We start from the raw sequence: 16,000 nt of genomic DNA on the forward strand, positions 1-16,000 counted from the left end.
ACAGTAATTCTGTTTATTCGCGAGTTCACTCAACGGTGTTCAATTATAATAAAACAAAACGCCAAGAATTATTGTTCGTTTTTCACAAGAATTAAAATAAATATGGTTCATTTAATAAAAGAGTTGTTAATAGAACGAAAAAATTATTCCGGTGAAGAAATCTGGGTAGAAAGAGGGTGTCAATATGTGAAGTTGTTATCTTGGCTCGTTTTAATTGAAATTTTTTCAACGGCTGCGCGAATGAGTCAATAAGCATTGGCAGCAACGTCGCGTATAAATTTTATTGAAATTCATTCGGACAAAAAGTGAATTGTTTCGCGTATACCGGGAGAGGGGGCCAAATAAATCGCCGGTAATAAACGAGGCGGCACTTGTTGCTTTTAAAAGGCATTTAATAAAAGTTTATCAAACATTGTCGCATCCTGCCTCCTGGAAGCAAATTTCCTTCCATTAAAGTTTCCAATTATTCCACTACGTATTAATTTATACATTGCCAATTTTTATATTTCGTATTTTATCTAACAGCGGTGAAAAGCTGAAGCGTTTTCATACGCATTTCAATTCTGCTCCTCACGAAGCTTGTATCTTACTTTGCTTGTATTCTCCCATTTTACATCGAAACGTGACTTCAGAGAAGTATCGATATTAAAAAAAGGATTACAAGTTTAATCTTCCATGTGCTATTCTTTTATCTAAATTTTTTAATTAAAACAATACTTCAATACCTTTTTATGAAAATTGCGGTTCTTCTCTTCCAGAAGTGGTGTTGAATGCAGAAGCTTGGATTTGAAAAAGAGAGGTAAAGAAAGCAAGTATAAGACACGGATAAGTAAGAAAAGAAAGGGAAGTACATTTCATTTGAGACTTCTCTAATGGTCTTATCAATAAGGTTTTGGAGTAAATCCATGCCTTGTGCGCTACGACAGAAGATTAGGCCAGGCCAATGTATTTACATGGACAGAATGGCTAGACGGCGACTTTTAAAAATTTACTATAAACTTTTCTGAAAATTACTGCATCAAGACACACACTGCTTCGATATATTAAATTTCCTCCTACCACGATACAAATTAGCAGCTTAACTGTTATATTCGGTTTGACGATTTTCTACGTATGCCACGTGACGTGATCGGCCGACAGTTATCTACAAATGCACTGGTTATAAACACTGATAAACTAGAAGTCAATAAACTGATTATTATTGAATTGCTAGTATAATAGCTTAATTCGGTGTATTTTATTTTCCCACGAAATAAAAGTAATAGTGCAAGATGGGTATGAGAGCAATTCATTCCGTGAAATACATCCTCAACTTGTTAACGAAAGCATATTACATTTTTATTATTAGTATTATGGTTAGTAGTCTGGTTAGTATTCTATAAAACACGAAATCTTCGAATTCTCCGCGAAATTCCGACAAGCATTGATGACATTCAACTACCAACGACGAACCCATCCCGCTTGCTCTCGTCTATATTGTCGGTCGGTGGCAAACAAAATTTGCATAAAGCTGTTAATAGTACCGGATAATGGTCCAGGACGGCTGAAAGCATCGCCGTGGCCAACGAAGTGAAACTAGCCCGAAGTGTCGCGGCGCATTAAGCGAGAGTTGCGTCTGTAAAAGGGCTACTTTGAGGTCTTAACGGCGTTCTCGTTGCCTTTCACAGGATTTCTAGAGCTTGTATATGAAAAATAAAATAAAGCCGACGCGGCGTATCCCGCTAGTCTCAGCCTAGATCGTCGAATCGATAGTACCCAATCGACCGGAACCTTTCGCGCGCTATTCAAAAGGGGTAGCTGAGAGTGGCCGCTTGTATAACTCGATAAATCCTGTACAGACATTTCGTAGATTGAATCTCTCCTGGCTACGCAGACAGATTAAATGTACATAGAAACGTCTTTATTCGTTGGCTTTCAAGATTTCTTGTATTCTGGTTCTATTGTTCCGTTTGTTATTGTCTGCGAAAATCGCATTGCGGATATTTATGCGAAACCAGACTTTCATAAATGCAATTAAAGAAATCTGGTATTTTTTAATTTCACACAAATCCATATAAATTCGCAGTGATAATGTTTGGTTACGTATTTCAACCGAACAGTCAAGTATTATGAAGCTTAAAATCGTTAACAATATAACGAGTTAGTTATTCTGTGATAAATTAATGGAACAGCCTGGAAATTTTTTTACTTCGATTTTCTTTTCTTGGTTCTTTTACGTTTTCCCATTTTCGCTACAGAAATTTTTGAGCAAATAATAAACATATAGACGAACTATTAAGAAGATTTAATGAACATTCAAACAGCACACTTTGGTCCGATGTTTTTCTCCGAATGCACAACATTTGGAATTCTCGCCGTTACCACTTAGCCGTTTCGAATTGCTAATTAATCCTACAATTTATCCACGACGAAAATTGCATAACACATTTTAATGACGCATCAACGTTTCAACCGGCCTCTTTCGGATCGTCAACGAAAAACCATGAAATACCACGTTATTGATATGGTTGCTGGCAACCGTGGCTAGCAGCTCGAGATAATATAATCTCGTATTAGTACACCGACCCATTTAATGTTTCATCAATTAAAACAACATTACAATGGTACAAATTGTAAAACATGGTTGGTTATTATGTGGATAGTCGCACCGGTTGCTATGGTAGTGGGTGCAGTTGCCTATGATAATCATCCCCTGTGCCTGCTTTATTTATAACTACATTGAAATTTAACAGTATTCGACTAGTATACAGCGTGGCCTCGTAACCCAATGTTACTAACCGTGTCCACCTTGAATCTTTTAATAGAAAAATAAGCAAGCATCGACAGAGAGAGAGTCGCAAGTCCTGTGTGCGACCGCTTGTGAAAATTCCTCGTGACTTTTTACGAGCGTCCTCTTAAAGAGACATTTCCTTCTGGAAGGAAATTGACTCTCGTGTGATAGCAATAGAACCATCGCGATAGATCTTTAGAGCTAAAGCTAAGAACGCTTTATGTATACTGCAAGAAAAACAAACTATATGTACTTTTACATTACCGCTTATAAGTATCAAGACACTTTACTCGATTTTGACAATCGTATACGAATGTTAATGAAATGTAAAATCTGTGAAACAATAGCCTTTTATCTTTCGAAGTTGAAATATTGCTTTTCTGAGATTCAATTATTCTAAATATTGAATTACTTATGCTAATACATATTCAAATTCTATGATACTTATTCTGCAAGTTAAACACTTTGTAAATATAGAAAGGAAACTAATGTATTGGTAATGACTTGTATAATTTATATAATTTATAAGTATACATATATTTGATTGAATCTCATCGTTAGATAACTTTTAGAACTTTGAAACATGCTCAAAAGAATGTAAAATAAGTATAGATATTTTCCTTACTGAAATGAAGAAGAATTAACGCAATCTCGTAATCCCAGTCGGTATCTCATTAGCATGTTGCAAATAGAGAGAGACGTTAAAGTCACGAAAGTCGCAGTATCAGCAAGAAAAGCCATGTTACTTTAAACATAAACTTTTAAAGCGGTCATAATCCCGATTATCATTTGTGAAATAATCTTGGACAGCATCGTCTCCCTTAAACGATCGAATAAAACGGCGTTGACTATTTCGAAGAATTTTATCTTTGATCGTTATACCATTCGAAAGAAACCTTTACCAAGAAAATTTTATAAAAAGATGTCGAACTACTTGGTCAAAGACGTCGTTGTTTTCGATGGTATCGTTTATAGCAGATCATTTCATAAGTAATATTATCGTTGATACTAAATGAAACGTATACTAAATGAAAATAAAGAATTATCTGTTGGCAATTGATAAGCGAGAAATCTTTCCGTATTATTTATAACTCTTTATCTTGAAGTTTTCTATTTCAATTTTATAAAATTCTGATAATAACAATTTCCATTTAAACTCACATCCATTTTACGCGTACGCAAACAGTATTATACACTTATGAAATAAACCAATATTAATATTAGTATAATATCTACAACCAGGTACTCGAGTATAAATTCTTACATTGCTTCTATCAATTTGTTATTTTTTTAATAAAAATAGCGTAAAATCACTTTGAATTCACGTTATTCGAACATATTTACATCGAAATTTATGCAAACCTTTGAAATATCAAAATTTCAAACTAATTTATTCGTTTGTTATTTATTGTCATCATTTAACGATAGCCCCATGTTGGTTGCTTGCATAAGAATTAACAGCTATGCACCAGATTTTTCTCTGTATCGAAAGTCAAAAAAGCATTGAATCGAAAGAAAAGACAGCAAAATGTAGATCTGCTTCAAAGTGTTGGAATAAATAACGAGAGAGTATCCTCATTATCCTATGACGGATCGTTTTCTCCGCTCAGCTCTATTCATTAGTTCGCTTCATGCTTAAAACATTCAGCGATAAATGAAAGAATCGCACGAATAAAAGGAAGAATCACGAAGCAAAAGAAAAAAATGAGCTTTGTTTTACCTCCAGCAATTAAATACCCTCGGCGAAACTTCGACAGCTTTTGTAACTCGAATTTTTATTGCTTGCCTATCAACGTGTTCAACGAACATCTGTTATTCGATGCCAGCTGGGTCTCTTTCATTTGCTGGAACAGTACATTCAGCAACATAGATTTAAAGAGGCAATGTTGCTCGGTTTTCGTCGATTGTCCAATTATTTTCGCTGATTGATTATTTTCACTGCGTGAGGTTTGCGTCTTCTAGCGCGGATCGGAAAGAACGTTTTGGATAATTGCTCGTTCCCTATCGCTTAAGAGAAATTAAGTGCGGTAAACAAACGAGCATTCGCTAGGGACTGTTCTTTAACGGATGATTTTCGCCTTGGCAAAGAATAAAACGGATTCGTTATGATTCAACGCGATGATGTTCATTCAGTTGAATGAAAAGAAAGAATTTCGTTAGCGATATATCTACATGAAGCAGATCGTTGTACGATGTAATGTGAAGAAAGATCAAAATGACATATCCTGTCGAGGAATTAAACGTAATAATTTGATTGAAGAGCTGTCTGGAATTTTAATATTCTTTACGGGTCTAATATTATTTTTATGGTATGAATTTTGATTTCACAAGGCTATTGAGATATTCTGAAATCAAACTGACTAATTCTTTTCTTGGGAAACGTTTTAAATTCAGTTTTGAAATATGCCATCGATGTTTAATGTTTCAAAATGTAATCTGATCAATTCTGGCTTTTGGAATTTTATTTGGAATTTTGAATTAAACAGGCCGTTCAACTAATTTCTTTGAAACGTCTTTATTTCTGAATACCATTTTACTTTTAATAAGATCCTTAACTTTCCTTCTGCAACCTTATTTTTACTGACGTCGTCTGTATACTGGGTCGTTTAAGTCCATACTGTCTCCTTTTTAGGTTTTTGTGTCCTAAAAAATCCTCCGAAATAATTGTATACTCTTCCAAGTTTCCAGAGTATCAACGAATTTTTTTTACTGTCACGTGTTACCTCAATTTATTTAAGCAGAGCAAAATTTAAGGAAAAACATGGAAAAAATGAAAAAGTGTCTTAAGATTACTTATTCGAAAGCAATCAGTATGCAGATGAAGGATTAAGATACAAACTTCATAATGAAGAGCAAGTTCAAGTTCGCAAGCTAAACATTTCTTAGCTCTTGAGTTAAACAGATCAAAACGTGGAATTATCTTTCTTACAAAATTAATCAAAACGACCGCTTATACTGTGTAAACAACAATTTTTCAAGCGAATCACGTTCTCGCAGTTTAACACTGGTTTGATGTTATTCTAAGGAGGAAACTTGAACCTGACCAGAAGGGTTGTCATTCCGGCTGTCTGTGGTGCCTTTTACCATGCCCTCAAAAAAATCCTCGCCGCCACTCCCGCCCCTTTTTCATCCGCTCGAAAATACCAGGGCGAATACGCTTTTAAACGAGCTCTTTCTCCGGGAGTCGTTTAATTTCATTCGTTGGAAAAACTCTACTTCCCCTCGCGGATTCTTCCGCTGTTCCCCGCTTCCTCCCTTACCACTTTTCCTGAAGGTTCCTTTGACGTGGTTGGGAAAGCCCAGATGAGGAAAAATATTTCCTTTTAACGGCCACTCGTTCAAACTTCGACGCCCAACCGTTGAAAAATCGGACCAGAGATTCAGTAGTTCAGCCCGTTCGACGTTGTCCGCGAATGTTCAAGCCTCATTAATGTTTTCTCACGGAATTATTTTCCTTTTTCTTTTTCCTTCTCTCTTTATCTTTCTCTCCCACTCCGTCTGTCTGTTTGTCTGCCTGCTCCCCCCTCTCTACCCTTATCCCGATTTCCTGGCCACAGGTCCTGGTCTCGACTTACGTACTTGTCACGAGCAAAAAGCGCGAATTGCACTCTGATTCCCATGAATATCTAACGAGTGTCAGCGAAGCGCAATATTTTTCTCTTTTCGACAGGCAAAATTTCACCGGTGAACGATTACCAGGCTGTTGTTGTTGGAAACATCCTTGCTGGAAAGTGTAGTGTTTCACGGCTGGTTCTAGAACCAGTTGGCTTTCGCATTAGGCTTCCGATATTTTGCTATCGGATCAACCAGAGGAAACGGCTTTGCGAAAAGAGTTTAACGGCGAGAAACAGGGATTTTGCGTGCCGAATTTAATTTTGGTACGTATGTTTACGGGACTAATAAACGTATTAAACAAATCCAAGACTTTTATGATCGTGAAGTGAAAAATTGACGAAAACCAATCAGTTTTAGTTAGACCAATTCCGTTTAGGGTTAGATTTCAAAAATTATGAAACTTAACAGTGGTTGAAGCAACGGGAAACTGCCAATTGAAATGCGGTGGGCGGTGAGACGTGTTGTTGGTTAAATTAATAACAAGACGAGTTGATTTCGTTAACTATATTTACAGATATTCTAAAATGTAAAATACAAAGTTAATCGTAAGCTCGCTCGATGATATTCGTTACAAGATTGCGCGATACTGCAGTACCGATACTAATTGTTATGCTGATTCGTTATACTTATTCGCTCGACTGATGATCTCGATGACTAAATATTGATTCGCGCGACTGACTATGTCTGGAGAACATGGTCATTTATTTATACTGGTCGGAGTGGGGGGCGGGGAAGGGGGGAGGTACCGGAAGGTTTGAACTTGGCTCCGGTTGACGGTTGCACGTAGCCGCGATATTGCTTTGTCCAGAGTTTGTTTATTACATTATGTACGTCGTACAGTGTTAATCCTCTGTGACAAAACAACTACGTGAGGCATCTTCGAATCGAAACGTCCTGTGACGCATGTGCCGCTACAGGAACAGAATAATGATAATACGAATCTCTGAAATCTTTGGACGTTTCGTATAGAACTTTCTCGGTTTCCAATCATATTTTCACAAGTACAACATATACAACGTGCAGTTTGTCCACATAGCAGTATAAAAATGATTATAACAAAGAGCTTGCCGGAAATTAAAATGGAGAAAACGTGTTTCTACAGAAAATGATCGCTTAGTGTATCTCGGTATAAGTGCGTTTCTTTAATTCCTCCTCGTTGTACTTATATACAGTTTTACTACAATGTTGTCCTCATTTTTCTATAGATTACCAAGATTTATAAAGCATCGAGGGCGTATCTTTTGCTTCAGAAGCGATTAAAATTTCTTTGTAGATTCGCCATGGTTGCCGGAATTTTCAAAGAAAATGCTCGGAAAGGGAAGCATGCAGAGAGAGAGAGAGGAAGAGAAAGGGAATATACGCCCAGCGTCCTGCAATTTTTCTTCTTTGATACGGGAATCATCTGCGCTTCGCGCGGTACGATATCCCAGAGGAAGAATGGAGGGTTGCGCTACGAAGGACTGGTTTAATTAAACTTATAACTATTATCCACAAAGTCGAGCTTAGCCGTGCTATTATCGGGCCCGCAATAGAGTGACGCAAAGGGAGTAAAGAGCGGCAAGAATATAAGACGAAACGAGGAACTTCCGTATCTCCTTCGACGATAATATCGGCGAAAGAATTATAATGAAAAAGAATGAAAGCTGGCGACGATATTATTTTTCGACGTTACTCCATATTCCTGCCACCCTTCTTGCTTCTTTTCTCAAACCGTTATATTTAATTGTAAAAAGAAAAAAGAAAAAAAGAAAAAAGGAAGAGAAGAGGGAGAGGAAAAGAAAAGCAGAGAAGAACAAATACAATTAAATTCCAGTTCTCATTATTAGAATTTTCTGGACGCCTTTAACGACATCTCCCGTCGTTACAGACAAGTGAAACGCTTTAAACATTTGCATACGCATAACTATCCGGTTATAAAAATAAATCATTCCACCCTCTTTCACCATTCCGGGGGAGCGGTATTCCATGAAACAAATTTCGTGCTTCCATCGCGCAGGGAAAAAGTCTCTGGCAGCGTAAATACGGACATGGTTTCGGTTCGAAATTGAATGAAACTTTTCTCGTTAAACAATTTCAGCTATGCAGCGCGAAATACTGCTTTGATAGGTAGACAGGGTCATAGTTGGATTTACGGGAAGGTAGGCCCTTTGTAACGGGGATCGGTATGAATAGCCGGTGATTGGACTAATCATTATCCTTCATTAGGCGTTCTATGATCAACTCTTGTCCTCGGGATATCTATAATGCCTGTGAATTATTCCACGGAGCAATTACAATTCCCGAGGAGAAATTGTAGGACAGGCGTGAACCAAACTGTTATTAGGAACTTCAGTCTCCAAAGGTTAGGCAGCTTCGCGATTTGATATTTCCCAGCAGCTTCTCCTATTCCGTCTGTATCGTTCCCAAACAATTGTATTCTCTATCCTCCTCTTTACAACGGTGCAACAAAAACTTTGCGAAACTTTGGAGCAAGTTGTACGCGGTGAAAGTTCCGACTTGGAGCTAGGAAAATTTTTAGAGGGGCCATGTAATCAGTATGGAAGGAATTCCGGTTAAGAATTTTCAACTTTTTCGAGTATAAAAAAGTCTTGTGAAAATTTTGATAAGTAGATGGAAAATGTTTAAAATCTTTTAACACGATATAATGATATTTGAAATTTCAAATTGAACATCGATGTTGTGAAAATTTGAAACAAGTCTACGTGGAAAGTTAAATGGAACAGAAATTCTGTTACGACCGTTCGCGGAGAGACGCGGTCGCGAGGAAAACGCGTCAGCGAGAGGCGTAAATTCTCGCTACGATTCGGTGAATCGACGCCGCGAAGTAGTCATTCCCCTGTTTCGGTTAAGATAACAGAGGTGGTTAAATGAATATGACACAGTAGAGTAAGTTATATTTCACCGTTTATTCCAACAACTTATAACGAAGACAGTTACGCTGGTGCGTATGTACGAGATGAGTGAGTGACTGATCTGCGGGTGTGTATACCCGGTGGAAGGATGTTGACCGTTCGAAGGATGTAAAATCAGTACTGTCTTGGGAGACGATGCTGTGTCGGAGGAAAGCTAAGGATGGGTGTGTCTAACGCACGGGACCATCGGATTTGTTGGTGCCGATGTTAGTTAAGAGAGTGAGGGAAATAGGCTTCGTTGTTAATTGGTTAAACGAAGGGTCTTAACCGCCCTCGAGAGAAAGTGGTTAGTGGTAGGAAAGTTGCAGCGTACGTGAGAAAAACTAACTTTTCCTTGTCAAGCCGTGGTAGACAATAGTCTTTGGAAATTCTTCGGAAACAGACGTTTGTTTGGTTCGAAGGACCTCTACTAGGAAATCTATGAGATTTATGGAAGGTACATGAGACTGTTGAGGGTACGCAGTGAGTATCCGAAGACATCTGGTTGCCATCTTGCCCGCGGTGTGTGGCCTCGGCTAGGTAGAGTGTTACGCGACGTAACAAATTCCCTTAAACATTTCGGCCCTTGGAATATGTGTGTTTCGGTGAACGCTTTTGACCCCCCGTGGAACTGTACATATAAGTCTCGCGAGTGCGTTATTTTCTACGCTTTTAGTATGTTTCACACTGCTTTTGTGGTGTGTTAAACAGTTTTTGCTTAGACAGCGATTGCGTTTGTAGAGTTACAACAGAGATGTTGCTCGTTTTACACACATTATCAAAGGTTCTGTATGATTTTGAAGATGCAAGATCTGTAAATCATTCTGTTCTTCGGTTCATAGTACAAAGTCATTAATCTCTTACAGAAAGAACAGGAAGTGGATAGAAAAAGAACGGGTCAAAAAAGTCAATGGACGAAATCAACGATTAGCTTTGTCGATGGATTTTTCTAAACGTATTCTTCGTCCGGGATTCACAGGTCATTCCAGCAACACCAACGTCCGTCACCGATGTCAGCAGCATCCAGGCCGTTTCCACATTCACCGCGACGATATATCACACCTTTATCTACCGTTGAATATCGATCAAGCCATCCTGCCTCTGTCTCGTCGTTTCTTCGATTTCTTCTCTTTATCTGTCCCCAGTGGACAACTTTATTTCTCCCAAGTGAACCGCGAGGAACCATTTCGCTAAGCTGGAATCGTTGGATCGACCGGCGAACAACTTCTAATAACGTTATCAAAAGTTCACGGTTAGAACGGGACGAGGAACGAGAGCGGAAGAGGGGTAGTTTTCTACAGGAAACGCCAATGAAAAGGCGTCTCTCTATTTCCATTGAATAGTGGCACACGCATACCCGATCCGGTTACACGTTTGAAAGGGAAGTAATCACTTACTCAGGGAGGAAGGGTATTTTCGCGATGGCATGCGCTTGAAAAGAGTGGTCTGCCTTCGTGGGAAGGCAAAGGAAGTCGCTACCTGGCGCGATGCTCGTCTCTTCCGGATGGTGGAAGCCCCGAAGCCACAGCCTCCGACGGTACAGGAAATCGACGATCTTTACGATACAAGGCTGACTGGCTCATGCCGCACGCGCTCCTCCAATCGTTTCTCGTGATTCCTTTTCACTTGATTCCCTTCCTCGTGCTTTCTTTGTGCTTTCTCTGTTTGCTTTATACCGATATCAATAAACATCTGACGGCTTGATAACATGAACGAGCTCAATGATGTTTCCAAGATATACTTTGACTACTTACTGTATAAGGTGAATTGTGGCATTTTATAGAGTATTGATGAAAAAGTTTACGATGCAGGAAACTTTCGTGTGACAAAGTGCAGTGATGGTCAAACCTTGTCGTAATAGAGATTACGTATGTATCATCTGTCGAGAATTGTTGAGAGTTGTATCCTTTTGTTGTTAAATATTTACGTGTGCATACATTCATGAAAGTATTTCAATGCTTGTCATAGAAAATTTTCACAAACATGTAATATGAGATATATCTAAAAGGTAATCAGATTTCGATTCCCGGGAATCCGATTGTATCAATGCTGCGATGCTATTTGTGACGCAGTATCCTCTACTTTAGCTTTCAATGTTAATCTGAACTCGATTCAGTTAACACGAGCGATTTCGTAGTGAATTTTATAAAAGTGTGTTTCAGTAACGAGTTGTGGAAATGAAACTGCGTCGTAATGTGCAGTGTCTTACACTGCACTCTCTGTAAATGAATCTTTGGCCAACAAACGTATTCTTGTGATTGCACAGTCTTCACGTTCCTCAGAGTTCAATCCACATTACTATTATTTTTTTCGCTTGAGCTTTTTCGAAAATTAAAAATCTTAATCACACGACATCACTTTGAAAATGTGGACAATATCCAAAAGATTGTAACTGACCAACTGAAAGCAGTTTCGCTAAAAGAATTCAATCGCTGTTCCCTGGAGTGGGAGAACCACTTCCGGCGGTGTATAGCTTCCCAAGGGAACTATTTTGAAGGGTACAATGTACATTTTTCATTAAATGACATATAAACATTTCTACAGGACCAGTCCCATTACTTTTTCGATACACCTGGTGTGTGTTATGCATCAGCTTTTAAAAATGTCATTAACTGTAACGAGACACTATTATCGTGGTCATATGGATGAAATTTGAAATCAATTCCAAGATATAGTATACGTACAACATGTACCCAATTAATAAGAATTGATTGGGCAAATACTGAATAAGATCCGCAATTGGATCATCACTGACATGAAAAAGCGTTATTTTCAATCGAATTTCGGACGGCTCATTGATCGAGAGATTCACCTCGTTGAAATATTAACGACGATAAACTATATATTGACCTGAATTTTCCAATAAAATGTGAACGCAACACGGGATAGTATCGTGAAACAATAACACAACTGGATCAACGAATAAGCTGAAATGGTTAGGTTCCGCTAGCAATCTGAGTTACGAATATTAGCTATGTTTGATATTTCCCACTTCGAATAAATAAAGCAAAATTTATGTATGCGGAGATTGAAAAAACTTTACCCGTTCGATGTTAAAAAGCGTTACAAATGTATGTATCTCCGTGCAGTATTTTTACAGTTCTGTTTACCGGCGTACGAAATAGAATTCGAATATCGTTGCAACCATAAAAAATGTATCGTGCTGAAATCGAAGAGCGTGAGCTTCAAAATGCACTCACGCAAAATTTTTCCTTTGCCACGAATTTTTGAATTCTTCCGTCGTGTATATTGGGTTATTCGAATCAGTCAACTTTCAATATTTTAAAATTCAACCTTGAACTTTGCATAGAAAACTCAAATTTGTTATATATTATGAAACGTTATTAATAAATAATATGCATATTAAATCGCTGCCTATAAAATGTCATAATACATTTAGTCTAAGCAATTCCCACATTCGATGATTCGATTGACCTTCTTGATGATTAACTATTTTCATTATTCCATATTTATAAGAATTATCGATTCTAAAATTCACAAATTTTTTGAACGTTGTGCTGTGTGTTGTGGTTCCTCCGTTGTACTTTTAAGCTAATTTATGCGGTAAAAGATACGTAATTATATTTAAATGGATAAGTGATATACCCACGAAGTATTACACAAAATCAATGGCATAATTTATTATGCATGCATTTATTATATATAGATTTATAGCCAAATTTGGTAAATTCTACCCATTTGGTAACTCTACCTTAGCCTAGTATTGTGAATATGACAACGAAATCGTGAAATCGTTGTCAGAAAGGACTGGTTAAACTTTTGGAACGGTGTGGATGGGTTCCTGGATTCGCTTGTTTGTTACTTTTGAATGGAATTACACACGGCAGACCGTAAAGCTGCCTGTTCGAACGGCAGGCGAGGACGTATAATTTTATACACGCGACACGTCGTACGCGAATATAATCCTTATTTATAGTCACATCGCGCTGGCACGCTGAAACTTTTCACGGTTCGCCCATGAGGGTTTCTTACACCCTTCGAATGACCAGTAATTCTCGTGAACAACGCTGGGTTTAGTGGAAAAGGCGAGACGTGTGCTGCCTGGCTTGGGGCTCGTAAACCAATGAAAACTAGTCTCGCATGGACGCGCTTACGTGTCTTGTTCGCTAATAATTCAATCTCGTTCGTACGCCACGTGTCGCTTCAATTTGTAGATTATTTCGAAGGCAAAACAAAAGGGCGAAAGAAATATTGATAAATACTCGCCACCTACACGTTTCCAGTCACGTAGTTCATTCAAGAATTATTCATCTTCCGACGGATATCTATTTCGTGGATTATGTAGTATGTAATTACATTTTCGTCCGATCTTCTGCTTTAAGTATTTATATCGCTCTTTTTTAAGGAATTTTGCCAAGTTATTGATCGAAATTGCTTAAATCTTTTTAATTAGAAAAATGTATCATTTTCCTGATAATACATCTTTATTATTCTATTAATAATCGGTAATAATAACGACATTAGTTTTCAAATGTTAATATTTCAGCTCAATATGTACAAAAATGTAGCAAAATATTACGAATTTTAGAAGGTGAATAATAATTGTCTATATGCAGTCCTGATTCAACGATGAGTGACTATAATTAATAAAAAGATCAATAAAGTATTACTAATAATCCTATTAACAATAATACTAGTCTTTAAGGATTATCATTTATATTAAGCTTGCACATTCAATAAATTGCTATGATTTTTGATGAGCAACTATAGCCATCTACAGCAAGTATACTACGGGCATTCAACGATATACGATTATAATGACTGGTATTAACGAAACGGATAATCAACTGAATCATATCTGGGACAATGCCGATATTATCTATCTATACGTGTCATGTATTCTGGGTATTGTCTAATTTAAGATGACAAAATGTATAATTTAAAACGATAATAATAATAAAAATGATTGCTGTTTTAATTTTCTGCATCCCACTGGCTGTAAATTCGAGTGCCGCTTATTAGGGTTGCAAAATAAATTGTTATTGCGGCGCATTTCGGCCGGTTGTGCATCATCGAAGGATATTTCATTATTTGTACTCGAGTCGCTCGATAACGCTGCATTGATGAATGGGATTCGACTTGAGGCACTAGAATGGCCCATTCATAGTCAGCCATACGGAATGCAGCCTCGCTTAACGGAAGGAGTTGAAACGGTTGTTCAAATTTGCGGTCCGTGGTTACCGTCTATTTATCTTGATCGCGGATTGCGGTTAAAATATCTCAAAAATGTTGAAATTAATTATTGGATGGGTTCACGGTGCAAAGAATAATCTCAGGTAGGAGAGATAGTCAAGTCATTGCGGGTTTGAAACGCTGTCGTAATTTTAAGAAGACGATGATTAATGACTGTATAGCTTTTTATTGGCTTGTATTTTTTTGAAGTATCTTCTAACATATAATTACCATCGACATTCTCATTGCATCGATTATGTATATTGCATCCGAAATTTTAAAAATCGAAGCCTATAAATCCTCAGTTGCACCGAATGAAAAGATCAGGCGTTGTCAATGTACTCTGTACACGTCCCTGAATATTGTACAGTGATGTTTACTTTTTTTACAATTCTTGCATTAATTAGATCATAAAGCTCGCTTATTAGATTATTCAAACTGTGCTCGATGATTCTTTTGTCGTGTGACTTTACTTTTCTTCCATCCAGGCAATTTTAACCTCTGCGAAGAGGTTATTTTCTATTATATACATTGATGTAACATTAAAAACCTTCCATAACCCTGCGCTGAAGCGAAACACTAGCGGGTATCACAAACATTGAGACTGTAGCCTTTTATCATTTTTATGTCGAAAGAGAAATACTTTTCAAGTAAAGAATATGAAACGGGTAATACAAACTCGAGATAAGAAAAGGGAGTTGGCGATCCGAAATTGATTTCCTCGGAGGCAGCTTTTTAGGCTACGCATACGGATATCGGAAATGCCTGATACAAGAAAAAGGAAAGCGTATCAAATATCGGAAGTTCATGTTCGATCGTAGCAATACGTTTCGTCGACGTAGCAAAAAAATCATTCAACGTTCAAAAAATTTATTCAGTCTTACATTTCAAGCTTCTTTTCTATATTACATGATTAATATTAAAAATGAACAAACATCTCTTCAGTTTCCATTAACATATTCACACTATCGTAAGACTTTCAAATACTGCAATTCAAAGTTAGTTCAAATTTCCAGTCCTTTAATTACACAGCCTTATACTACCTTAGAGAGCCTATTCAATTTTAATTAAACATACATCCTTTCGTTCTAGAAATGGGCCAGCGAGAACGGACGGCAATGAGAATTCTGCTCGATCGTTCAACCAGAAACTTTAAATAATTTCTTGTCAGAAGAGAATTCTTTGGTTACGGTAGTCGTATGAATCAGCTGGTACATACGCATTACACGTATGTCGAGGGATTTTCAGCGAGGCTACTCAACGAAATATCCAGTACGCGTCGCATTCACCATGGTGGTTGTGTATACGAATGTGTGCGCGGCTCGGTGTGTATATATCGTGGTAAATGCAGCTACTGCATACGCTAGAACAGACCTCTTATGAAACCCATCCGTTCTTCTCTAAATATTTGGGCATTTTCATAAGGGGAGTTTCTACTAAGCTGGCGCCATGACAAACGCGCACTTCTTCGGTAACCTGCGGCCACGTACGTGACTTCCGTGAGAGCAGTCGTGTAATACGCCTATAAAGT

The 16,000-nt window shown here is 37.7% G+C and overlaps 1 protein-coding gene across 2 annotated transcripts in view; it reads right to left on the minus strand.

The window, feature by feature from the left end:
- Positions 1-16,000, minus strand: part of LOC126869699 (glutamate receptor ionotropic, kainate 2-like) — a 150,728-nt gene that overhangs the window by 46,012 nt on the left and 88,716 nt on the right. The window lies entirely within an intron of this gene.

Source organism: Bombus huntii, chromosome 9, assembly GCF_024542735.1.
Source record: "Bombus huntii isolate Logan2020A chromosome 9, iyBomHunt1.1, whole genome shotgun sequence".
In the NCBI taxonomy this organism is placed as follows: domain Eukaryota; kingdom Metazoa; phylum Arthropoda; class Insecta; order Hymenoptera; family Apidae; genus Bombus; species Bombus huntii.